Genomic DNA, 25,556 nt, shown 5'->3' on the forward strand with positions numbered 1-25,556 from the left:
GTCCCATCAAGGCCCTTGAGCATGTGACACAGCATCCAAGCGCCATTCCAGGAAGCCTGGCAGCTCAGCTAATGCCATCATTTCTCATTTACAGCAAAAACATCAAGACATCAGATGCACAGATAAATGGCTAAAAATGCTTAAGAATGGAAATAAATATAGCACCAGCAAGAAGACGAAGTGGAGAGTGAGGGTCCCCTGTGAACATCTCTACAGAGCCAGGGTGACAGAGCCCGTTGTTGTTTCCTGGCACCTTCTACGTCTGAGACAGCAGTCAGCACACTGTCCTTACCCACAGGGCAACAGACCTGGTCCCCAGCTTTTCTGCCCATCCCTAAGAGGGTCATCTTGCTTGGAGAGAATCTGACGACAGGGCCTGGGCCACCTTTAAGTCAGGGATGGGGATACTTTCTGGTGACCCTAAAGGAAGGAGGAAGTCCACATCAGAGTTGAGAACCCTGAGCATTCATCTACTCTTTAATCAAGGGAGATGAGCCCCAGTCCTGGGTACAAACAACCTCTCCCACAGAACCACAAAATCAAGGCTAGAATCTTCCAGAATCCTCAGGCTCTAATCCTTCCTGGGCTTGATCTGACGCCTGACTTACCAGAGCATGATTCTTTCCGTAGACATCTCAGTGGGTCTAAAAGGGAATCCTCCTGCAGATGCAGGGTCAGATGTGGTCACTCCCGCTGAACATTGAGAAGGTGAAGACCAAGAATTCAGGAAAAATACCAGGTACATCCCTGCCACACCTGGCCAGAGCAGGACAAACAGGCCAGGCCATGGCAGGAGCCCAGGTCTAGAGCTGGAGAAAAAGTCAATCCTTAGGGGTGGTCAGTCACAAATCCTATTCACAGAGGGCAATGTGGGCACCACAGGTCAGCTGGGCCCTAGGGACCCTCCATGGCTTTGGAAGAAAACAAGGAGATTTCTGCAAAACAAACAAAGAAAAGGCCATGCGAGGTGGCTAAAGCCTGTAATTCCAGCATTTTGGGAGGCCAAGGTAAAAGAATCGCTAGAGCCCAGGAGTTCAAGACCAGCCTAGGCAACATAGGGAGACTCCATCTCCATAAAAAATTTAAAAATAAAAAAAAAAATTAGCCAGGTGTGGTGGCTCACACTTGTGGTTCTGGCTACTTGGGAGGCCGAAGTAGGAGGATTGCTTAAGCCTGGAAGGTCAAGACTACAGCGAGTCATGATTGTGACACTGCACTCCAACCTGGATTACAGGCGTGAGCCACTGCACCCGACCAGTTTGCCAGTTTCTTACAAACCTAAATACACATTTACATATGATCCAGTAATCATCTTCTTTGGCCTGTACCCAAAAGAGGTGAAAACTTACCTCTGTACAAAAATCTGCACATTAATGTTTAGAGCACCTTTAGTCATAATTGCCAAAACATGGAATCAAGCACGATGTGCTTCATAGCTGAATGGAAAAACAAAATGTGGCATAACCATACAAGGCAATATTATGTACTGCTAAGAAGTAATGAGCTATCAAGCCTTGAAAAAACATGAGAAAATCTCAAATGCATATTGCTAGCTGAAAAGAGCCCATTTAAAAGGGATACATACCATCAGATTTCAATACGACAGTCTGTATATAGTTGTAAAAGGCAGAAGTAGATAGACAGAAAAGAAAAAATCTGTGGCTTCCAGAAGTTTGAGTGGAAGAAGGAAGGGATGAATGATGGGGCTCATGGGGACATTGTAAGACAATAAAACTATTCTGTATAATGCAGTGACTATGGATACATGTCATGTCATTATGCATTTGTCAAAATCCATAGAATGTAAAACAGGAAACAAGAACCATAAATGCAAACTATGGATTTTAGTTAATAATAACTTTTCTATATTAGTTCATCAACCATAACAAATGTACCACACTAATGCAAGATTCTGATAATAGGGGAGAAGCTGGGGTAGGGGTGGGGACATATGGGAACTCTGTACTTTACACTCAATTTTATGTATACCTAAAACTTATCTAAAAATAAAAGTATACACATTTTTAAAATTCCAATGAAGGTCATCAAAAGTAGAATAGATTTAAAAATTATAGTATATTTGTATAATTGAATACAGTACTACGTAGCAATTACAATGAATAAACTCAGATGTTAAATGTCATCTCCATGGTGGCAACCACACCAAAGAAAAATAAATACCTATAGAATATACATAAAGGGAAATAAAAATAAAATTAAAATATTTTCCCAAAAAAAATCAACTAAACTCAAAAGACAACAGTAATGTACAAAAAATAAAACGCAAAGCTATAAGGTATATAATATGAAAACAAATAGCAAAATAACAGAAGCTCCTACTTATGAGTAATTATTCTAAATGTAAATGGATTAAACTATCCTATCAAAAGGCAAAGACTAGCAAAACAGACTAAAAACATGATTCAACTATGTTTTTACAAGACTCACATTAAATTGAAAGACATGAATAGAATAAAAGTGAAAGGAGGAAAACAAACATTTCATGCAAAAAGTACACAAAAAAATCGGAATGGCAACTTAATACTAGGCAAAATAGACTTCCTTTTTTTTCTTTATTTCTTCTTTAAAAACAAAAACGGACACATGTGCAGAGCATGCCAGTTTGTTACGTAGGTATACGTGTGCCATGGTGCTTTGCTACACCTATTGCCCCATCCTCTCAGTTCCCTCCCCTCACTTCAAAATGGACTTTCAACCAAATAATGTTAAGAGATAAGAAAGGCACTGTATATTCATAAAAGGTTTAATTAGCAAGAAGATATAAATATTATAAACATTTATGTACCTAATAACAGACCATTAAAATACATGAAGCAAAAATTAACCAAGTTGAAGGGAGAAATTGACAGTTCTAAAATAACACTTGAGGCCATTAATACTCTACTGTCAGTAATAAATAGAATCACCAGACAGAAGTTAAGTTAGAAAATAGAGGACTTGAACACCATAATAAACCAATTAGATCTGACAGATATATACAGAATGCTCAACAATAAGAGAATACGCACTCTTCTCAACTGAACATGGGCATTCTCCACAGACTATATGTTAGGTCACAAATTAAATCCATAGTGAAAACTAAACTAAAAAATTCACAAACTTGGAAAACTAAAATCTAATAAAACTCTTTTTATAAGAGACAACATCTTGCTGTGTCATCCAGGCTGGGGTGCAGTGGTGAAATCATAGCTCACTGCAACCTTGAACTCCTGGACTTAAGTGACCCCCTTGCCTTACCCTCCATAGCAGCTGAGACTACAGGTGTAATAGGATTACAGGTGTGAGCCACTATGCCCAGATAACTTTATTTTTTTCCTAGATGTGGCATCTCACTATATTGCCCAAGCTGCAGTGATTGTTTTAATGAGGGGCAAAATTCCGTGAGGTAGGATCTTGCTGTGTTGCCCAGGCTGGTCTCAAACTCCTGGGCTCAACTGATCTTTGCACCTCAGCCTCCCAAAGTGCTGGGATTATAGGTGTGAACCATATGTCCAACCAAATAACACTCTCTTAAACAATAAATAATAATAAAAAAGAAACCACGAAAGAAATAAGAAAATATCTAGAAAGGAAGAAACATGAAAACACTACATACCAAAAGTTATGAGATACAGCAAAAGCACTGCCAAGATGGGAAGTTTATAGCTATGGTCGGGTGCAGTGGCTCATCCCTGTAATCTCAGCACTTTGGGAGGCCAAGGTGGGTGGATCACGAGGTCATGAGATCAAGACCATCTGGGCCAACATGGTGAAACCCCATCTCTACCAAAAATACAAACATTATCTAGGCATGGCGGCACAAGCCTATAGTCCCAGCTACTTGGGAGGCTGAGGCAGGAGAATCACTTGAACCCAGGAGGTGGAGGTTGCAGTGAGCCAAGATCACGCCATTGCAACCCAGCCTGGTGGACTGAGCTAGACTCAGGCTCAAAAAAAGTTTATACCTATAAACACATTAAAAAGAAGAAAGACCTCAAATCTGTAACCTAACTTTACAATCTTCTCTTCTGAGACCACTAAACACACACACACACACACACACACACACACACACACACAAATACAACCTAAAGAATTAGAAAAAAAAACTAGACACAAAGCAAGAAAAAATAAGGTAATAAAGATTATAGCAGATATAAATAAAAGAAGCTAGAAAAAAAATGAGAAAACCAACAAAACCAAAAGTTAGTTCTTATATCTTCAAAAAGGCTCGTAAACTTGACAAACCTTTAGCTACACTAAGAAAAAAATGACAAAATATTCAAAATGAGAAATGAAGGTGGGACATTATACCAGTCCTACAGAAATAAAATATTTTAAAGAATATACGGTGAACAACTGTATGACAACTGGACAGCCTAGATAAAACATACGTATTCCTAGGTTTAGAAAACCTAAAAAAAAAATCTCAGTGGATCCATAACTAGTCAGGGAATAGATCAGTAATCAAAAAGCTCCTGACAAAGAAAATCCCTTGACCCGGTCCTTTCTTCACTTCACTCTCAGGACATCACACGGCCCCCTGCTCTCTGGCTGCGTCAGCTCCTCCCTGCCACTCACAGCCCCGCTGGCCTCTCCCAGCCCCGCACTGGATCACACAACTAGAGTGTGTGTCTGTCCCCAACTAGAGCCTGCTGCTGTGTGCAGCTGCCTGGTTGGTCCTCCCATGTGTCCAAGCCTGAGCTCCTGGTGGCCATGTGATCTCTTCTTGCGGTCACTCCTAGGCAATGGGACCTTCATGAGACCGAAACACAAAACTAAGCACAGCTGAGGCCATTCCTGACTCATTCCTTGCTGTCACCACCAACCACACACAGCTCAACAACAAACATAGTCGGCTTCTCTTCTCCCACCACTGCCACCCTGTCCCCCTAGCCCCACTGCATTCCTGGTGTTGCCCATGCTCCCTTCCCCCTGTTCTTGGTCTACAGCAGACGGAGCTAAAATAAGAGGCGCAGTCACCCCTCATTCAGAGCCCTCCAGACTCCCACTTACTCAAAAAATGCCCCCGTGCACGCTGCCACCTGTTAGGAATCCCATCCACTGCCCGCTGTCCCATCCTGCCCCGATGCCTGCCTCCCCCTGCTGCTCCTTGCCCACTACCCCGGCTGCCCCGTCTCAGGCCCACTCAGGTGCTGCTGCAGCCTGGGGCTCCTCTGCAGACTCAGCCGGCCACCCAGGCGCCTCCTCACACGCACGTCCCAGGCCTCCCACCCAGATGGCAAGGCCACTCCGCCCTGCTTCTCCTTAGCTCTCACCATCTCACACACCGCACGCTTTATCATCTAGCTTCTTACAGTCTTTCTTCCACCACTGGAACGTAAGCTTCATAAGGGGAAGGGATTTTGTCTGTTTGTCACTGCTGTACCCCAAGCACCTAACAGTGCCTGGCACACCCTGGATGTTCATAGAGATGAATGAAAGACCAGTTACTTGATTAAAAGGGTCATGTGTGTGCGACTGTCAGCCAAACTCCCTGGTCTGTTTTAACAGAGACGATCTGCCTGCTGTGGTAAACCTCCTCTGTAGAAATTAGAGAAATGAGTCTACAAAGCACCTGTTTATAACAATGCTTGAGAAATCTTTTTAGTTGGGATAAAATAGGTATCAGATAAAACTCACCGTCTTCAGCACGTTCTGGTGCACGCGTCAGGGGCGTGAAGGCGATCTGCGGTATAGTGCAACCATCGCCCTCCGTCCAGCTCCAGGACGCTTTCCAGCTCACAAGAGGGCAACTGTCCACATTCAGTCACTCCCCACTGCCCCCCAGCGCCTGGCAGCCCCCATCCTACTTTCTGACTCTGAATTTGAATGCTCAGACACTTAACCTCCCGCTGGCCTGACACAACCCTCCGGCCTCCCCACCTACCGTGAGCTTGTCCTGCTTTTCCACCGCCAGGCTGCTCTCGATGGCTTCTGCTCTCTTCCAGGCATCCAGTCGGAATCTTTCCATCACTTTTATTTCTTCTGGGAGGCCAGTGGTCTCTCTGAGTAACATTTCTATCTGGCTTCGGAGACTGCTGTGTGTACTTGACCATTCCGTTTCCTTTCTTTTCAGTTCTTCCTGTAAGTGTTTTAAAGCCTCTCAGAAAAGAAACAAACTTTACTACAGAATAGCCAGCCAGAAAGGGAAGGCTTAGTCAATAGACGTTTTAAGACCACTGCAGTTTTCAGCTGGGGGAGGAGGGAATCTGAGTCTCACCACAGATCATCAGCAAAACTAATTCCAGAAGCCAAGGGAAAAGGAGGCAGACAGCACATGGGAGCTGACAGCAGAAACCTGCCATGAGGCAGGAAAGACCTCACCTGAGCTATTAACTGAAAGAGAAAGAAAGGGACCCCCGGGGAGATCCAGAAAAGAAGCAATGTGACAAGAACTCATGAATAATTGAAAGAGTAGAGCTAAAGAATAAAAGATTCCAAAGTCAAAATTACCCGCCCTGACAACTACCTGAAATTCATGAGAAGAAATAAGTTTTGAGAAAATGGGCTGTATTAGATAGACTAAAATACGGGAAGAAACAGCTGGAAACCCGTTGTTCCAGAAAGCAGTGCTCTCAAAATGCCAAGGGCAGCACTAAATGGCAAGAGAGCTGTGGACTTAAAGGGGCTCCCCTACTGGTCAAGTTGGGACCAGTTAAATGTCAAAATGGAAATTTTATGCTTAATTAGAGTAACCTGAGTTTGTGAAAAGCCATAACTCAATAATGATGAATGTAAATTCCAGGAGGGCAGAAATGGCAACTCATGATCAATTCCTCAATGATTACAAGTGTCTAGTACATAAGGGGTTCTCAATAAATTTGATGAATAAATACCCAAAATAAAAATTAATACTTTTTAACATAACCGTAACATAAAGGAAGGTTAAGTATGCCCTCTCCTTCATTTTTTGATGATTCAAAGAGTATCAGTAAACACAGGTTTGTCTCCTAGTAAGTATATATCTGTTTTTAAAGTATATTTTTGCACAGAAGTAGAAAGAAAGGTAAATACAGAGAACAATGTGTAAGCCAAATAGTGTAAGGAAGAAAAGGAACTGCACCAAAACCAGCAAGAAATAATGAATACCCAGCATCACACATGATAACCAAGTATGAACAGGGTCCAAAACTTCAATCAACACCAGAAGTCATGTAAACGAACAAAGGCGAGAGTTCAAGAATGAGTTCCAGCCCAGCCCGTCCCCACCCAACAGGCCCCTGGAGGGGCACAGCCCAGAGCTGCCAGCAGTGAGGATGTGCCCAGTCCTGCACGGTGCACTGTGGCAGCCACCAGCCAGCCACATGTGGCTATTAAGTCCTGGAAATGTAGCTAATGGGAATGAGAAACTGATTTTTCCATTTACCTGTAACTAATTTAAATGTAAATAGTATAAGTAGCCACAAGGGGCTAAGAGCTAGCAGCCTGGACTGCGCAGCCTGAAAATCAGAGGACACATCGTGTGAGGGAAAGGCAACAGGTTGCAAGAAAAGAAAACCCACGTTATTCACCTAACAAAGTACAACAACAAAAAGAAGTGTGTTTGCTGTGGCTTGAATCACCTTGGAAGAAGTGGTCAGGATCAGAGCTATGAGAAAGAGGAGAAGAGGGGAAAAAAAAAAAAGACAATAAATCTCATAACCTTGGGTGGTCTAAGGAGGTTATTTATTTTTTCCCTTTGGATCTGGTGAGCTTTCCATAACAGCAAGGTTATCAAAATATCTCTTATCCTAAGAGATCCAGAAACAATAAAAATGAAATGACAAACACATCACTATATTAGAATAGGCTACGGTTTTAAATTTGGTGACATTTTCTAGTAGCAGAATTTGTTATAACTACTGTGTAAAGTGTTTGGCTTGTTCATCAAAAAAAGCCATACCAAATTTGTAACTATAATTCAGATTGCTTAAAATAAATTCAATTAAGGTTCATACCAATGTTTAATCTCTTACCTATCAGGTAAAGAACAAAAAACACTCTAAGAACTGCCAGTAGAACTAAAAATTAATTAGCCAGGAATGGTGGTGTGTGCCTGTAATCCCAGCCACTCGGGAGGCTGAGGCAGGAGACTTGCTTGAACCTGGGAGGTGGAGGTTGCAGTGAACTCAGATCGAGCCCTTGCACAGTGATGAAGTGAGACTGTCTCAAAAAAAAAAAACTGAACATTGATATGTATCAATGTACATATCTCTTAACCTCAAAATTTCATTTGTAGGAATCCATCCTACAGATGGACATACTCCAGGAAACAAGCTACATGAGGACAGGGATTGATTTGTTTTGTTCACTACCAGATTCCTAGCACATGCCTGCTACATAGCAGCTACTCAGTAGCCACGTGCTGAATGAATAAGTAGGAGAATGATTGTGAGAGGTCATATACACACAAAGTTATTCAGTGCAGCCCTTCTTGTATTCTCATAAATAGAAAAAGAACAGAAATACATAGGTGCTTAGGTAAGTATATTATGGCACATATTCTATACAATAATAAAACAAAGAATAAAGATGTTCTGTTAAGATACGTAATGATTTTAGTAGACTATCACTAACGTTTAAAAAAAACACCATGGATATATATATTTATGTACTTGCTAAGAATTTCTCTGGAAAGATATGAGATTAATAACACCAGCTACCTCAAGAGAGGTAAATTAGAATGCAAACAAATCAACTGTAAAAAGATACCCTGAGTGATCAGAAAATTGAAATATGGACTAAGTATTAGTTGATATTAAGGAATTACTTTTTGTTATATGTGACAAAAGTATTATTATTATTATTATTATTATTTTGGAAAGAGTCTCAATCACTGGGGTTGTCGTGCAGAGGCATAATCTTGGCTCACTGTGATCTTTGCCTCCCAGGTTCAAGCATTTCTCCTGCCTCAACCTCCCAAGTAGCTGGGACTAAAGGCATTCGCCACCACACCCGGCTGATTTTTTTGTATTTAGTAGAGACAGGGATTTGCCATGTTGGCCAGGCCAGTCTCAAACTCCTGACCTCAAGCAATCTGCCTGCCTCAGCTTCTCAACATGCTGGGATTACAGGCGTAAACCACTGTGCCCAGCTGATAATCTTATTTTTTAAAGGTGTCTTTCGCAGAGAAACATACTAGACTACAGGTGAAATGAGAAGATGTCTGGGATCTTACTTTTTAAATTCTAGATTAAAAAGGGAAAAAAAAGTAGAGGGACCAGAGAGATGAAATTAGAAAGACAAAATGATCACTGGTGGAATATGGGAATTCATTCTATTATTCTTGCTACTTTCATGTACTTTTGAAATGTTCTATAATAATAAACTATTTTTTAAAAAACTGAATAGGTGGCTACGGCAAGGGTGAGGGAGAAATTTCCCTACACATTTTTTGTACCTTTGGAATGATGATATATTTATATTACCTTTTGAAATAAAAGATTTAATATTGTCAAAGTCTAACATATTGGATTTAATAAACTAAGCATTAACCAAAACATAATGGTACGTTTCTTCCCACAAAAATAAAGAAAGAATTAAAGACCCTGAGCACCATGCTATTCAGCAACTCAAGCTGGAGGTGTGCAGGTGAGATTGCTCAAGGATGGCTACATGAGATGGGAGGAAAGCAAAGACTGGAACTCAAAACTGCTAGTAATTAAAATACAGACAGTGGAAGGTGAGTTTGCATTTTATGCTAGAAGCAATGGATAGCCATTTTAAATTTCTCTTTTGGTAAGTTTTAACTTTGATGAAGTCCCATATATGCATTTTTTCTTTTATAGTTAGTTGTATCTTCTCTTAGAAATCTTTGCATATGACAATGTCATAAACAATTTCACCTTTTTTTGTTAGAAGGCTTATAGTTTTAGCAAGAACTGCATGAGTTCTTTTTTAACTGCTATATCCTTCTGATCATGTCCATTTCTAACTATGAAATGAACAGGACTGATAATCTGGCCTATCAGTTTCTGAGTTTTGGAATTAAACACCCGGTTGTTTATGGCTGTAAGTTATGATAAATCAACAGAACTAACAGTATTTGGTGTGTGGCAGGTCAAAATGATTAACACAACATTACACTGGTGAATTTCCAACTCCTGGCTAAAACAGAGTGAGCAAAGGATGGGTAGCAGGAGAAGGTGTCAAAGAGGGAGGAGGCCTGGATCAGACAAACTGTCCCAACCAGGCCGACTCTGGATGTGTGTGAAGAGCACAGACACAGGCAGCAGAGAGACCTGCTGGGAAGATTTTAATAACCAGGGAAAGCCAATGGGGCCCTGGCTGAGAGTGGCAGCTCTGAGACAGTGAAGCTGTCGGGTTAGAAATGAACTGAGAGAGCAAGAGAAGACTCAAGCACGACTCCAGGATTTTCTACTGGGCTAATGGAAGAGCAGACTCATCATGTGCTGAGACAGGGAAGAAGAGGAGAAGAGTATATTCAAAAGGGGATGTCAGGAACTCACTTTTTCTAAATGATCAGTTTAGACAGTGATCAGCTCTCCAGGTAGAGAGAACAACGAGACAGTGGGATAGGAGACGTGGGCGAGAGGTCTGGACCTGGGACATGACAGCACTGAAAGCCTCCAGACTGGACGAGTCTCTCCCTGCCTCACCGGAGGGAGAGGAGACAGAAGAGGTAGAAGATATTCCTACTGGCTAAATATTCAAAATGTCTGCAGGGTGCACACAATCATACAGTCAAAGCAAAAACTGGGGGAGAATACTTGTGGCACATTTGAGAAAATTTAATATCCTGAAAAATGAGCAAAGGCCACAAAGAAATTTACAAAATAAACACAAATGACCACTAAATATAAAAACATGCTCAACTTTATCAATAATTAAAGAAATGCAAGCTTTAGCAACTGAAAGGTGGCATAATAACCAGGTTGGCAAGATCTGAAAGACTGCTAACGCTCAACTCCAGTGATGGGGAAGGGGGTGAGAAGAAGCCCCAGATGCTGACTGGGGCAATGGAAGTTTCTAAAATGTATCACAAGGAAGTCATGTTTTAAATAAAAAGTGGCTTATATATATGATGATATTTCCTGCATAACAATCTATAATAATGAAAATTTCTAAACAAGCTAAATTCCCATCAACAGATTGATTAGCCACAGTAGCATTCATACAATACGGTCATTTCAAGTATGCAGAAGACTAGGGTGCACTAATAGGGTAAGATGTCTATTACGTTGTTAAAATAAAATGCAGGCTGGGCCAGGTGCGGTGGCTCACGCCTGTAATCCCAGCACTTTGGGAGGCCGAGGCAGGTGGATCACGAGGTCAAGAGATCGAGACCATCCTGGTCAACATGGTGAAACCCTGTCTCTACTAAAAATACAAAAAATCAGCTGGGCATGGTGGCGCATGCCTGTAATCCCAGCTACTCAGGAGGCTAAGGCAGGAGAATTGCCTGAACCCAGGAGGCGGAGGTTGCAGTGAGCCGAGATCGCGCCATTGCACTCCAGCCTGGGCAACAAGGGTGAAGCTCCATCTCAAAAAAAAAAAAAAAAAAAAAAGCAGGCTGGACGTGGTGGCTCACGCCTATAATCCCAGCACTTTGGGAGGCCAAGGCCGGGGGATTGCTTGGGCCCAGGAGTTTGAGACCACCCTGGGCAACATGGCAAAACCCCATCTCTACCAAAAATACAAAAATTAGCTGGGTGTGGTGGCGCATGCCCGTAATCCCAGCTACTCAGGAGGCTGAGGTGGAGGATGATTTGAGCCAGGAACTCAGAGGTTGTAGTGAGCCAAGATCACACCATTGCACTCCAGCCTGGGTGACAAAGCCAAACCCCGTCTCAAAAAAATAAAATAAAAAACAGATTAAAGAGCCCATACAGTAGAGCCCAGGGCTCAGAACCACCTGCCTAGGCTGGCACTGTGGCTCTCTTTGACTTACTAAGGGGGTAAACAAAAAGGTTTCTTGTCAGCGCATCACTTTCCTCATCTGTAAGGTGGGAAGGATAACACAAGGTCTAAATTTGAGGACTGAATTTTCCTTGGAACAAAGCAAAACTGACATATGGAAAATGCTTAAAAAAAAAAAGAAAGAAGAAGAAAATAAAAAGAAAAAGAAACAGCCATTATCTTATGATTTAAAGTTGTTTAAAAGAAAAAGATGTCCATTTTGAAATAATGAAGTATAGACATTTTAAAAGTGATCTTGGGTGGAAAAAGAATTGGAACAGCTCCACGTTTTACCCAGAACTACTATAGTAAGCATATATTTATAGTATATATCAGCAGAAAAACAAAGATATTTCCATTTAAAAAATAATTTTCAGGATTTGATTTTTAAGCATAGCTCAGAATAAAATATAGTGACTGAATTTTCTTTTTAAGTGGATTGACAGGCGTCTATAAACCTTTATCTGGAATTTATGAGCCAGGTGTGCTTTAGAACCCATATTTTTCAAGTTTTAGAAAAGAAATAGAAAAGCGATGTCAAGAAAGATGGTGGAGTAGGAAGCTCCAAGCATCCGTCCCTCTACCAAAGCAGCTATTGAACTATCAGCACCTGTCAGAATCAACCATTTGGGAACTCTGGAGACTAATGAAAGACCTGCAGTGTCCTGGGGAGTCTAAAAGAAGAAGCAGGCTGGGAAATCTGGGTGAATTTCAGCATTTGCATAGCAGCCACCATCCCCTAGATCCAATCCCACAGCAGACAGCCATGGGAACTACAGTTGTAAGAATTTCTCCTCAAGCATTAAAATAACAAATACCCAAAAACAAAGAAATACAGTGTGGGTACGATATATAATATCCCCAGCAAGACCCACAGCAACACTTGGAATCAAAAGTATTAGTGTTTCTGCAACAGAACTTAGGACTATTCGCAAGTACAATTAAAAAACTATGTCTACATAAAACATATATATATATAAATAATAAATATAGTATATACAAATAGCCTCATGTACGTTCAGTTCAAGTTTTGCTAACCATAAAGTCAGATAAGATCATGACCTAGGGTAGGAAACAGTATGTCATACTGTCAACTGCTGTGGGTGGAGCTGTGTCCTCTAAAACAGTACATTGAAGTCCCAGTCCCTGTGAATGTGACCTTATTGGAAATAGGGCCTTTGAAGATATAATTAAGATGCCAGTCAAGGTGAGGTTATAGAGGAGTAGGGTGGGCCCTTGTTCCAATGTGACCCTATCCTTTAAAGAGGCACTGAGACACACACACGGAGGAGAATGCCATGTGAAGACACAGACAGAGGGAAGATGGCCGTGTGACCACAGAGGCAGAGACTGGAGTGATGTTGCTGTAATCCAAAAAATACCCAAGGAGTGCCTGAAACCACCAGAAGCTGGAGGAGCCAGCATGGCCCGTCTTGCTGATGCCTGGACTTTGGACTTACAGCCTAAGGAACCACAAGAAAATAAATTGGTACTGTTTTAAACCACCTAGTTGGAAGTACTTTGTTACAGCCGCCCAGAGAAACCAATACACTAACCAAAGTTCCATTGAATCCATAGCTCCTAACATTTTTTCAAATTTCAATTTATGTCTCTCCACTAAGAAAATTCCCCTTTTGACACATCATTGACTACATTGGGTCATTTTATTCAGTAAAAAAAATCTTATGTGATACAGATTTCACCTCCTTTTCAGTTATATTTGCTGGATTAAAAAGGTTTCAGATTGCTTATAGATGGTTTTAAAGAAAAAACTGAATCACTGCATATTTTTTCCTAACTTACAGACCCAAACATACATGAGTTTTTCCAAGGCACTTTCTCATTCAGTACGAAGTTTAGCTAGAGATGTGTTCTCAGCTTTAAACTTTCCTGTTTCTGTTTCCAATTCGGTAATTTTCTCTCTCAAAACCTGGGATCAAGCATTGTCACCTATAAAATAGGCCATAAATACTGAACTTCGCAAAAGGGCTTACAGCAGCAAAACATTAGCTAGCTAGTTAACACTGAGCCAAGAATATGGCAAACATCTGTGACATTAAAATGCATTAGAAACAATGCTTCAAATATGAAAAGGAAGAAAAATTAAACCTAACTTTCCTGGGGAAACCAGTGCAAATTTATGAAAGAATAAATCGATCTCAAAAAGAGTATCGACCTGACAAGGAATCAACATGTTACATAAAAAGAAATCATTTAAATCCATTTTTTAAAAGATCCATACATAAAAATAGCTTAAGAACATGAATAAGTAATCCACAAGAGATCTAACAGGCTAATCAACGCCAAAATCAAAGTTTATCCCCTACTACTAATCAAATAAATGCAAGTTAAGACTTTTCCCTTCATCAGATTTGCTATTTAAAATGTAAAATATCCAATGCTTCAATGCAAACAGCATTTTTATCAATTAGTACTTTTTAAGAAAAGGAATGTGAGCCACAAGGCTAGAGGAATGAGGCAGGTTACACTTCTCTGTCATATTAAAAATGCATAAGAAAAATGACTAGAAGGAACATCCCAAAATGGCATAGCAGTCACTTTGGGGTAGTTATGTTGTAAATATTTTTGCTTCTATACTTTTTAAACTTCCAAACTTTCTGCAAAAAAAAATATTACTTTTAAAATCAGAATTTTTGAAAAATAACTTTTCACAAGAGAGGGCTGTCAAGAGCTGGCTACTGCCCTCAAGCACAATCGCAATGTGAAAATCTTGGACGTTGGAGAAAATGATCTTGGGGATGATGGAGTAAAGCTGCCGTGTGAGGCTCTGAAACCTTCACATCATGCTTTGTACACACTTGGGCTGGCAAAATGCAACCTGACGACTGCTTGCTGCCCGCCTCTTGTCTCTGTTCTCCGCAGCAGTAAGACCCTGGTCAATCTGAACCTTCTAGGCAATGAGCTGGATCCCGATGGTGTCAAGATGCTATGTAAGGCCTTGAGGAAGTTGACATGCAGGCTACAGAAACTCGGGCTTCACAAAGACTTGCACAGAGTACTGAGAGAGGAGATACAGACGTCACAGAAGGAGCACTGTCTGAAGGTCAAGTGTACTTGGGATTTTAATGACCTTGAAGATAAGTGGTGGTGGTGATGCCACGGACCGGATGCCACAGGGCTTGACCATGGATCTTGGAGTAAAGCCACCAGGACCTCCTGGCCTGTGTGCCGTTCCAGTGTCACCATCATGGAGACAAATGAGCTGTTCCCTGCAGGAGGCTTCAGTACAGTCGTTAGAAGCGGCCCATTTCACACCCAGGTCTGGAATTTGTCTAATACTTTGTCTCGTCCCCAAGATCATAAGCTGGCTGTGCCTTCAGTCTTACTTATGTCCTCCTAAGTATGTTTCTAATTCTTGGAGGTGTGGAGAGAATTGAATAAAGCAAAGGATATAAGAATTTTTTAAAAATTTATAATTTCTATTTTAAAGCACCTATGATCTCCAAGATGGTCAGAGTTTATAATATAATGGAAAGGAATCTTTCAGTGCTGGTTTTAAAAATCCATTAAATCAACGGAAATACTACACATCCATTAAATGGAATGAGGTAGATGGGTATATGCATTAGAACAATCTTCAAAATTTATCATAAGCAAGGTACAGGACAGTATGCAAAAAGCATCTTTTCATTTGTATAGAAAGGTAATTATATACCAATTCACACATATGCTTTTATATGCATGGATTCTTTAGAATACACAAATGACATGGTAATGCTGGTACTTCTAGGAAGGGGGACTTGGACCAGGTCTTGGGGAAAAAAAGAAACTTGGAAGCTTTGATGTTATCTCACATTAGTAAAAAGTAATTAATTTTAAAGCCTTGGAAAAGTCAAAATTAAGTTTAAGTTTGAAAAATCTGAAAGGATAATTCATCTGAATCTCTTATACTAATGACTTACATTATATGGACCCACAAAATAAATCAAATTTTTACAAATCACCTGCTAATTTGACTTCTATTGAGCAATAAGGAAAGTTAGGATTTTAAGCATTCTGACAGCATTGATAAATGTTAAATTTCTCACATTCGGATACATATTTTATAATGCTCTGACTCACCAGGTGGTTTGTCTTGACTTATGTTTAACTTGGGTTCACTTCCCAAATGTGAATCTGACTTCGGTTTTGGTTTCAAGGAAGGAAAGAATTTCATCATCAGCTCCGATGTAGGAGGAGGACTTCTGCTCCTCCTAGATTTGCTCAAGTCTTCTCCCTTCATGACTGGTGCAATCTTCCTTCTTGCTGTTTTGTCCAGGATGCCTACTTCGTTCTTAGGGTAGCACGTCTGCGGAGTCCTGTAACTAGATTCACTCCCAGGAAAAACGTCATGATTACACAAATTCTCCTCAAGGTCAGTCCAAGTTCTTTCATCATCAAAGTCCATGTTAGTCATACTTAGGGATGAGGATCCTGAGGGCTCAGACACTTGATGTTTTATGCTTTCTGTGATAGACTCATCGCTACTGTAATCTTTATCAGACAAATCCAGATCAACATCTCTCCTTTTATCTTCTTGAGTCCCGGTGTCCCTAAAAGGTCCCTTACCATCACAGACTTGTGGGCTATCCTCTCTGCTGCTGAAATCCCTTTCTCTATCCTCACTCGATGGTTTTATGGTAACATCAAGCTGTTCCTCAGAGTCAGTGCAACTGTCACTGCTCATAACACCTTCACCGTCACCTGCAATCCATTCAGTTTGATTTTCAGAAGTGCTCTTTTGGAAGGCTTTCCTACTGATTTTACAAGGCTGTTCCCTCAATTCATCAGCCGAGGACGATGAACGGTTTTGTTTGCGTGTGACCTCACACTCACTCTCCTTCTCACGTGCAGCGTGGTCCAAATCCTCACTGCGGTTACACTGACCAACGGGACCTGCTGCATTTGTCTTCTGCAGCATGGCTTTGACAGGGGTGGAAGACATCTGGCGACCTTTGCGGATCTGTTGATCCCTAAGATTTTCAGTACAAATAAGGAATTACTAGAAAATGATATTTCACCAGCAGCTTGTTCTAAAAACAAAAAACCATCCAACTCCAAATATTCCTTTTCCTTTTCTCGTTCCCAAGTCTCTAACGTTTTCTGAAGAGAAACGTCAAGAGAAGATTCCGAGTCTTTCACGGTCTCCCTGACATAGCTCTTAGAAGCGAGGCGGCTGGCTGGCCCTGTTAAAAGAGGACGTCTGTCTTTATCTGGTGTCTTATTCCACCTGTACAGCCAGTATCGCAAGGTTTTGGACACTAGGGTATATTTTCTTTATTATTAGATTTAACTTTTTTTCAGATTTGATCTGGTTTCTAAACTGCTCATCACATTTCTTCCCTGTCTGTATTTTCAATCGTGACAGAGAGAGACTTTTCCTGTTATTACACTGCAGCACTTTTGGCTTCTGACTGATGGCAACAGAACCCCTCTTGGTTCTAGCTTTGTTGTCCTTTTTAAGGGTAAGTTTCTCTGCACACGGTTCTTTATTTATGAGATCAGTTTTCCACTGGAGTTGCTGTCTATCCTTTTTTTTTTTTTTGAGATGGAGTCTCACTCTATTATCCAGGCTGGAGTGCAGTGGCGCAGTCTCTGCTAACCGCAACCTCCAACGCCCGGGTTCAATTGATTCTCCTGCCTCAGCCTCCAGAGGAACTGGGATTACAGGCACGTGCCACCACGCCCAGCTAATTTTTGTATTTTTAGTAGAGACGGGGTTTCACCATGTTGGCCAGGCTGGTCTCGAACTCCTGATCTTGTGATCCACCTGCCTCAGCCTCCCAAAGTGCTGGTATTACAGGCGTGAGCCACCGCGCCTGGCCTGCTGTCTATCCATTTTAAATAGAGGCTGATCCTCAGAAGTGCTCTGGTCAGTCACTAGTTTACTTCCTTTGCCTTTTTGAAACTTAGATTCAGCATTAGTAAATCTGGCTAAACCTTCTCCTCGTTTTAAAAATGGTTGTTTTGGTTTTGCTTAATTGGCAACGGACCTTCTGTTTCTTAAAAGAATAATATTTGAGCCGGGCGCGGTGGCTCACGCCTGTAATCCTAGCACTTTGGGAGGCCGAGGTGGGTGGATAACCTGAGGTCAGGAGTTCAAGACCAGCCTGGCCATCATGGAGAAACCCCATCTTTAAAAAAATAAACAAAATAAATAAATAAATAAATAAATAATATTTGAATTAATTCTGGTATATCCAAGTCATCTCAAAGTTATTTTTAAAGCAAATTATAGATAAATCTCTAAAGCCTTAGAATGATTTAATCAAAAGAGCACAATTGCTAACCCTCAGCTGTTTTTGCTTCAGTTCTTGCTCTTCTAACTGAATTTGTTCTTCTAAGTAGTCTTCAAAGGTCTGTTTCCTTTCTCTAATAGCAGCTTTAATGGGCCTAATTAGAAACACAAAGTTATTTAACACGCAAATCACAATGTGTAAATATTTTACACTTAGTGTGCCTGGTATGGAAACTCTAGACTACAGGGAGAACTAACCTTTCCCAAAACCAGTGCCTCCCTTTAAGAATCTAACTAAAGCCACAATCCTTCTCCACCCCTTAAATACAGGAGTGTACAACACTCTTCACATGACTTTTGAGTCCTAAGAAAGCTTCTGAAGTCTATCTATTGACTACAGATTAACATATGGAATAGCATATTCATCAAATAACTTTAAAATTTATTTCAAAAGTAGATCACTAAATATACATATTTTTTAATTAAGAAAGGCCTTTAACAATGTGAGTAGAGCAATTATCAGAAAAGTCCTTTTGTTCATATCATAATACATTAAAAATATTGAAATATATTTTTAAATAATCAACCTATTTAAAAGATAAAATACTTTATCTTTGCCATATTTTAAAATTCTGTAACTGATCTAATTATGCAATCATAATTGATAAGTGACCAAATGGGAGATCCCAATACTTAATTTTTCCCTTCTCCAAAAGTAGGATTTAACTATTTGAGAGAAGATTCATTTTATCCAGATGTTTCTTTTAAGTGAAAAAGCTTTGGCAATACAATGTCAAAGCAACTTTAACTGACATATCTCCCCAACCTCCTTTGTTGTTGACAATACCTAACAGGTTGTATCTTTAACCTTGTATTTAAAAGCACAGTCAAGCAAAAACAAGAAAAATATAGCTCTGTCAAACAAGGAAACTGTTCAATAACAAAGGCCAGCTATTGTATTAAATAGCATATTTCTCATTCCTTTCTTCAATAGCTTTCTTCAATATTAGCCACTTCTGAACAATCATCATCTCTCCCTGAATCTGTTCTATCATTTTCTCCCAATATGATGAAATACCTTCTCCTAAGATAAAAATTAGGAACAATTTTTCTCAAGAAAAACAGATGCATGTCTTAAAACATGAGAATTTTACGTGCTAAAAACTTTTTTAATTAAAACTAATGTATGTCAACGATTTTACGACACTCAAGGAATTCTTTAATGCTTAAGAGAAACTACAAAACTCCAATTAAGACACTTGAGACCGGTTGAGGTGGATCAAACCTATAATCCCAGCACTCTGGGAGGCCTAGGAGGGAGAATTGCTTGAGGCCAGGAATTCGAGACTAGCCTGGCCAACATGTCCAAACCCCATCTCTACAAAATACAAAAATTAGCCAGGCATGTTGGTGCATGCCTGTAATCCCAGCTAGTTGGGAGGCTAAAAGACAAGAATCGCTTGAACCTGGGAGGCAGAGGCTGCAGTAAGCTGAGATGGTGCCCCTGCATTCCAACCTAGGAGAGCAAGACCCTGTCTCAAAAATTAAATCGAATTAAATAAAGACACTTGACATTTCTTCAAAAGGTTAATGTTATGAGAAAGAAAAAAAAATGTGGGCTTTTCCGGTAATAAAAAGACTAAAAAGTTGTAAGAATCAAACAACTCATAACTTGACTGGATATGCATGAATTTAATTGGATCCTTTAAAAACAAAGCACCTTTAAAAGACATTTTGGGATAATTTGGGGAATTCCAAAATGAACTTGAAAATTAAGGAATTATTAATTTCCTTAGGTATAATAATAACATTGTGGTTATACAGATGAATGTCCTTATTTTTACTTGATGCATACTGAAATATTTGGAATGAAGTAACAAGATACCTTCATATTATTTTCAGTAAAATGGTTCAGCAAATTATATACAGAGGTAAAAATAAGGATACACATGTAGATATAGACACACATACATATATACATAAACTGACAAAGTACAGCAAAATATTGACTGCTGAATCTAGGTGTTGGGAATATCAGTAATCACTGCAGGGGTCTTTCAACTTTTCTGGATGTTTGAAATTTTCCAAAATAAAAGGCTAGGGAAGTATATTGTGTAAAAAAGAAGAAAAACATATTTGAGCTTTCTACACCAAGGAATTAACTCTAAATTAGGAACAAGGCATTATGGCTGGGTGCAATGGCTCAAATCTGTAATCTCAGCACTTTGGGAAGCCAAGGCAGGCAGATCACTTGAGGCCAAGAGTTTGAGACCAGCCAGGCCAACATGGTGAAATCCCATCTCTACTAAAATTACACAAAATTATCTGAGCATGGTGGTGCATACCTGTAATCCCAGCTACTCAGGAGGCTGAGACACGAAAATCACTTGAACCCTGGAGGCAGAGGTTGCAGTGAGCTGAGATCATGCCACTGCACACCAGGCTGCGCCAAAGATTAAGATTCTGTCTCCAAAAAAAGCCACAGGGGACACACACACACACACACACACACACACACACACACACACAGAAAGGTGTTCTCTTATCTTAGGACAACTTAGTAGAGAAGTAGTTTGTTTCTCTCTTCTGTGCAAGTTAAGAAGAGAGAAACATAAGTTGATCACTTGTAGGATGGTTACTATTTTCTTCTTTTGAATTTTTTTTTCCACAGGTGCTTCTTGATACTGTGCCTCAGAAAATAAATTAGAAGAAGCACTTTTTGAAGTTAAGACAATATCTTCATGAGCTGTTCTACAGAAGTTGCCTTGCTCATGGGATAAAATGTCAGAGGCGTATGTTTCTTCCTGGGCTGGGTCTGGGTAGATGTATGATGGGAAGCAACATGGGCTCTCTCTCTGGTGGTGGCATTTCCTGGATATCTGTGCTTCCGACTCTGATCATCAGGCAGTAAACTCAAACCTTACATTAAGACAAGCAACAAAGCTGATCACTTACTTCAACATTTTCTCTTCTCTCCCCAGGAGTGACCCCACCCCACAAAGTCTTCTCTGCAGTGACAAAAGCATTTTTTCTCTTTATTGGGAAATGGTGTTTAACAAAATCATGATACATTTATTTTTTATTCATTCATTCATTCATTCATTTTTTGTTTGAGACAGTCTTGCTCTGTCGTCCAGACTGGAGCATAATGGCGCAATCTCAGCTCACTGCAACTTCCACCTCTTGGGTTCAAGCTATTCTCGTGCCTCAGCCTCCTGAGTAGCTAGGATTATAGGCATGCACCACTATGTCTGGCTAAGTTTTTTATATTTTTAGTAGAGACGGGATTTCATCATGTTGCCCAGGCTGGTCTCAAACTCCTGAGCTAAGGCAATCTGCCCACCTCGGCCTCCCAAAGTGTTAGCATTACAGGCATAAGCCACCACACCCAGCCAAAGTCATGACACTTTTAATTTCCAAAGTGACCTTCACATAGCTTTAAGTAAGAGTATATTTAGACACTGCTTCTGTGCAGTGTGGGTACTGCAGAGGTGCAGCTGCCCAACTCCTGTTCCACATGTGAGAACATGCAGGTGTCAACTCTGCAGCCATGCAGTCAGCACGTCAGACCTAGAACATCCACCCAGTGATGCCAGTGACCTGAGCTATTCTCTAGTTACCAAATCTGCCCTTTAGATTATCCTTAAAATTTTGGTATCATTGGTTGATGGAATTAAGGCTGACTTTTTCTTTTTGCATGATCTCGGCTCACCACAACCAAACCTCCCTGGTTCAAGTAATTCTCCTGCCTCAGCCACCTGAGTAGCTAGGACTACTACAGGTGCCTGCCACCATGCCCAGTTAATTTTTATATTTTTAGTAGAGATGGAGTTTCACCATGTTGGCCAGGCTGGTGTTGAACTCCTAACCTCCAGTGATCCGCCCACCTCAGCCTCCCTAAATACTGGGATTACAGGCATGAGCCACTGCGCCCAGCCAAGAGTTGACACCTTTTCATTGCTGGTCTGATGGCAGCAGTATCTGCTCTATCAGAGAGGACATATTAGGTGCAGTGGCTCACACCTGTAATCCCAGCATTTTGGGACACTGAGTGGACCATTTGAGCCCAGGCATGGTGGCATGTACCTGCAGCCCTAGCTACTTGGGAGGCTGAGGCAGGAGGATCACTTGAGCCCTGGAGTTTAAAGTTATGATCGCACCACTATACTCCAGCCTGGGTAATAGAGTGAAGCCCCCAACTCTTAAAAAGAAAAAAGAGAGAGACAGAGAACATAAGTGCTAGCCTAGCCAAGGGATGATCTCCAAGCCCATGTCATCCAGGCCAGAAAGGAGAATTCCAACAGGTTGGGAAGATGCACAGATGCACGGGTCTGGCCTTTAGGCAAACCCAAGAAAAACCGCACCTTACTTTACCTGTAGGAAGAGTGAAGGAGTTCTTCACCAAGGCCTGAAGCCTCAGATTTCTAGAATTGATTCAGTAAAGAAGTTTCTAACAACAATTTTGGGTGCCAAGAGATATTTTTTTAATGTCGGCATTTTAATACAGGTAAATCTATTGCTGGTACATTGGACTTATAACAAAAGATCCTGGAAACCTAATGAGTCTATACAACAAAGGGATTATCACATCCATTGCATTCTAGAATGCCTGACCAATGATGTTGAATAGACAGTAAAGTATTTCTAGCTTGAATCTTTGATGTGACAATGGCAGAGCAATACCGTTAATAGTTGTTATACCTGTATTTTTGCTGTCTTCAAAAATAATTACATAACAGTTGGATGGTTCTTCAAGAATTCTATAGGTTTTTATTACACATTTTTTTAGATGGGATGACTCTATCACTCAGGCTGGAGGGCAGCAGCACAATCACAACTCACTGTAGCCTCAACCACCAGGTCACAAGCGGTCCTCCCGCCTCAGCCTCCCAGCTAGCTGAGACCACAAGCATGTGCCCTACACCTGCCAAATTTTTGTATGTTTTGTAGAGATGGGATTTCGCCATGTTGCCCAGGTTGGTGTTGAACTCCTGGACTCAAGCAATCCACTGGCCTCAGCCTCCCAAAGTGCTGGGATTATAGGCATGAGTCACTGCACCTGGCCTCTCCATCACTTCTGCAGGATAGTTTTGACAGATACAGAATTCATGGTTGCCAGTTTGCTTGTTTTCTTTCAGCACTTTATATCACTCCACTGCCTTCTGGCTGCCGTGGTAATAGATTGGCTGTTAATCTTATGGAAGGTCCTTTGTATGTAGTGATCATTCTGTCTAGCTGCTTTTAAGCTTCTCTGTCTTTGGCTTTCAACCATTTGATTATTAATATAATGCTATCGTGGACTCTGAATTTATCATACTTAAAGTTCATGGAGCTTCTTGGAAGTGTTACATTATGTCTTTTATCAAATTGGAGACTTTGGAGCCACTGTTTCTTCAGATACTCTTCCAGCCCCTTTTACCCTCTTATTTCTTTCTGGGACTCCCATTATGCATATGCTGGTACACTTGATGGTGTCCACAAATCTTCTGGACTTTGATCTTTATTCTTTTACTTTATGCTCCTCAGATTTAATAATTTCAGTTGTTTTACCTTCCTTCTTTTACCTGCTTAAATCTACTGTTGAGCATCACTTGTGAATTTTTCATTTAAGTTATTGTACTTTAGTTCTTTTTCTTTTCTTTTTTTAGAGACAAGGTGTTGCTCTGTCACCCAGGCTGGAGTACAGGAGTGCAATCATAGCTCACTGCAGCCATGAACTCCTGGGCTCAAGAGATCCTCCTGCCTTAGCCTTCTGAGTAGCTAGGACCACAGGGATTCACCACCATGCCCAGTCAATTTCGTAATTTTTCTGTAGAGATGGGGTCTCGCTATGTTGCCAAGGCAAACTCTTGGCCTCAAGCGATCCTCCCGCCGCGGCCTCCCAAGGCGCTACGTTTAGAGGCGTGAGCCACCATGCCTCATCCTATTGCGCTTTTTAACTACACAATTTCCCTTAGGTTCTTTTTAGTTCCAAAGTGTCTGTTTGGTTCCTTTTATAATTTCTATCTCTTTATTAATATTCTTTGTTTTTTAAATAACTTCATTTTAGATTCAGAGGGTACACTGCAGGTTTGTTGCCTAAGTATAATTCATGGTGCTGAGGTTTGGGGTATGATTGAGCCCCTCACCCAGGTACTGAGCATAGTACCCAATAGTTTTTCAACCCTTGCCCCCCTGACTCCCTCCCTCCCCATCTAGTAGTCCCCAGTGTCTGTTGTTGCTATCTTCATGTCCATGAGTACCCAGTGTTTAGCTCCCACTTACAATGACAACACGCAGTATTTGGTTTTCCTGTTCCTTCATTAATTCACTTAGGACAATGGCCTCCATTTGCATCCATATTGCTTTAAAGGACATTATTTCATTCTTTTTATGGCTTCATAGTATCCCATGTTGCATATGTACCACATTTTCTTTAGCCAATCCATTGTTGATGGGCACCTAGGTTGCTTCCGTGTCTTTATTGTGAATAGTGCTGTGACCAACATACTAGTGCACGTGTCTTTTTGGTAGAATGAGTTCTTTTCTTTCGAGTGTGTGCCCAGTAATGGGATTCCTGGGTCGAATGGCAATTCTGTTTTCAGTTCCTTGAGAAATCTCCAAACTGCTTTCCACAGTGGTTGAACTAATTTACATTCTCGTCGACAGTGTATAAGCATTTCCTTTTTAATGCAACCTTGCCAGCATCTGTTGTTTCTTCACTTTTTAATAATAACTGTTCTGACTGGTGCAAGATGGTATCTCACTGTGGTTTTGATTTGCACTTCTTTGATGATTAGTGATGCTGAGCTTTTTTCATGTTTGTTGATCATTTGTACATCTTCTATTGCATATTCTCTATTTGTTGAGACATTGTTCTCCTGGTTCTCTTTCAGTTCTTTTTCTATATTTCCTTTCACTTTCTGTCCACGCTTAAGTAAAGTATTTGTCTAATAATTCCTGTCTGTGCTTCCTCGACTCAGGGACAGTTAATGTTCTTTTTTTCCTCTGAATTGGCCATTTTTTTCATTTTTTTTTTTGCATGCCTCATAATTTTTTGTTGAAGATTGGACATTTTGAGCATTATAATGTGGTAACTCTGGGAATCAGTTTCTCTCCTCCCCAGAATCTCTTGCTGTTTCTTAACCGTATAGAGTAGGTTGCAATGATGAAAATGGGTAAATTACCTTGTCCACAATCCCCTTGGTAATAAATTGTGGAGTCAGGATTCAACGCCATACCATTTCCACTGTATTCTCTACTCTGTCCTTTCTAGTCTCATTTTATTCAGTATCCTAAATATGTGAATCTTCCCCATCGCTTTACTCCCATTTCCGTGAATCTCAGATCCGTATCTCCAGCCCCCGCCTCTCTTGAATGGCAGAGGAGTATATTTCCAACTACTTACAAACACTATCACGAATTTCAAACTCAGGCA

At 40.7% G+C, this 25,556-nt stretch overlaps 1 pseudogene; it reads right to left on the bottom strand.

The window, feature by feature from the left end:
- Window positions 1-343: 343 nt before the first annotated feature.
- Window positions 344-25,357, bottom strand: LOC116544649 (annotated as a pseudogene).
- Window positions 25,358-25,556: the final 199 nt, after the last annotated feature.

The sequence above is a fragment of the Sapajus apella genome, unplaced genomic scaffold (genome assembly GCF_009761245.1).
Source record: "Sapajus apella isolate SASKATOON/1434 unplaced genomic scaffold, GSC_monkey_1.0 scaffold225, whole genome shotgun sequence".
NCBI lineage: Eukaryota > Metazoa > Chordata > Mammalia > Primates > Cebidae > Sapajus > Sapajus apella.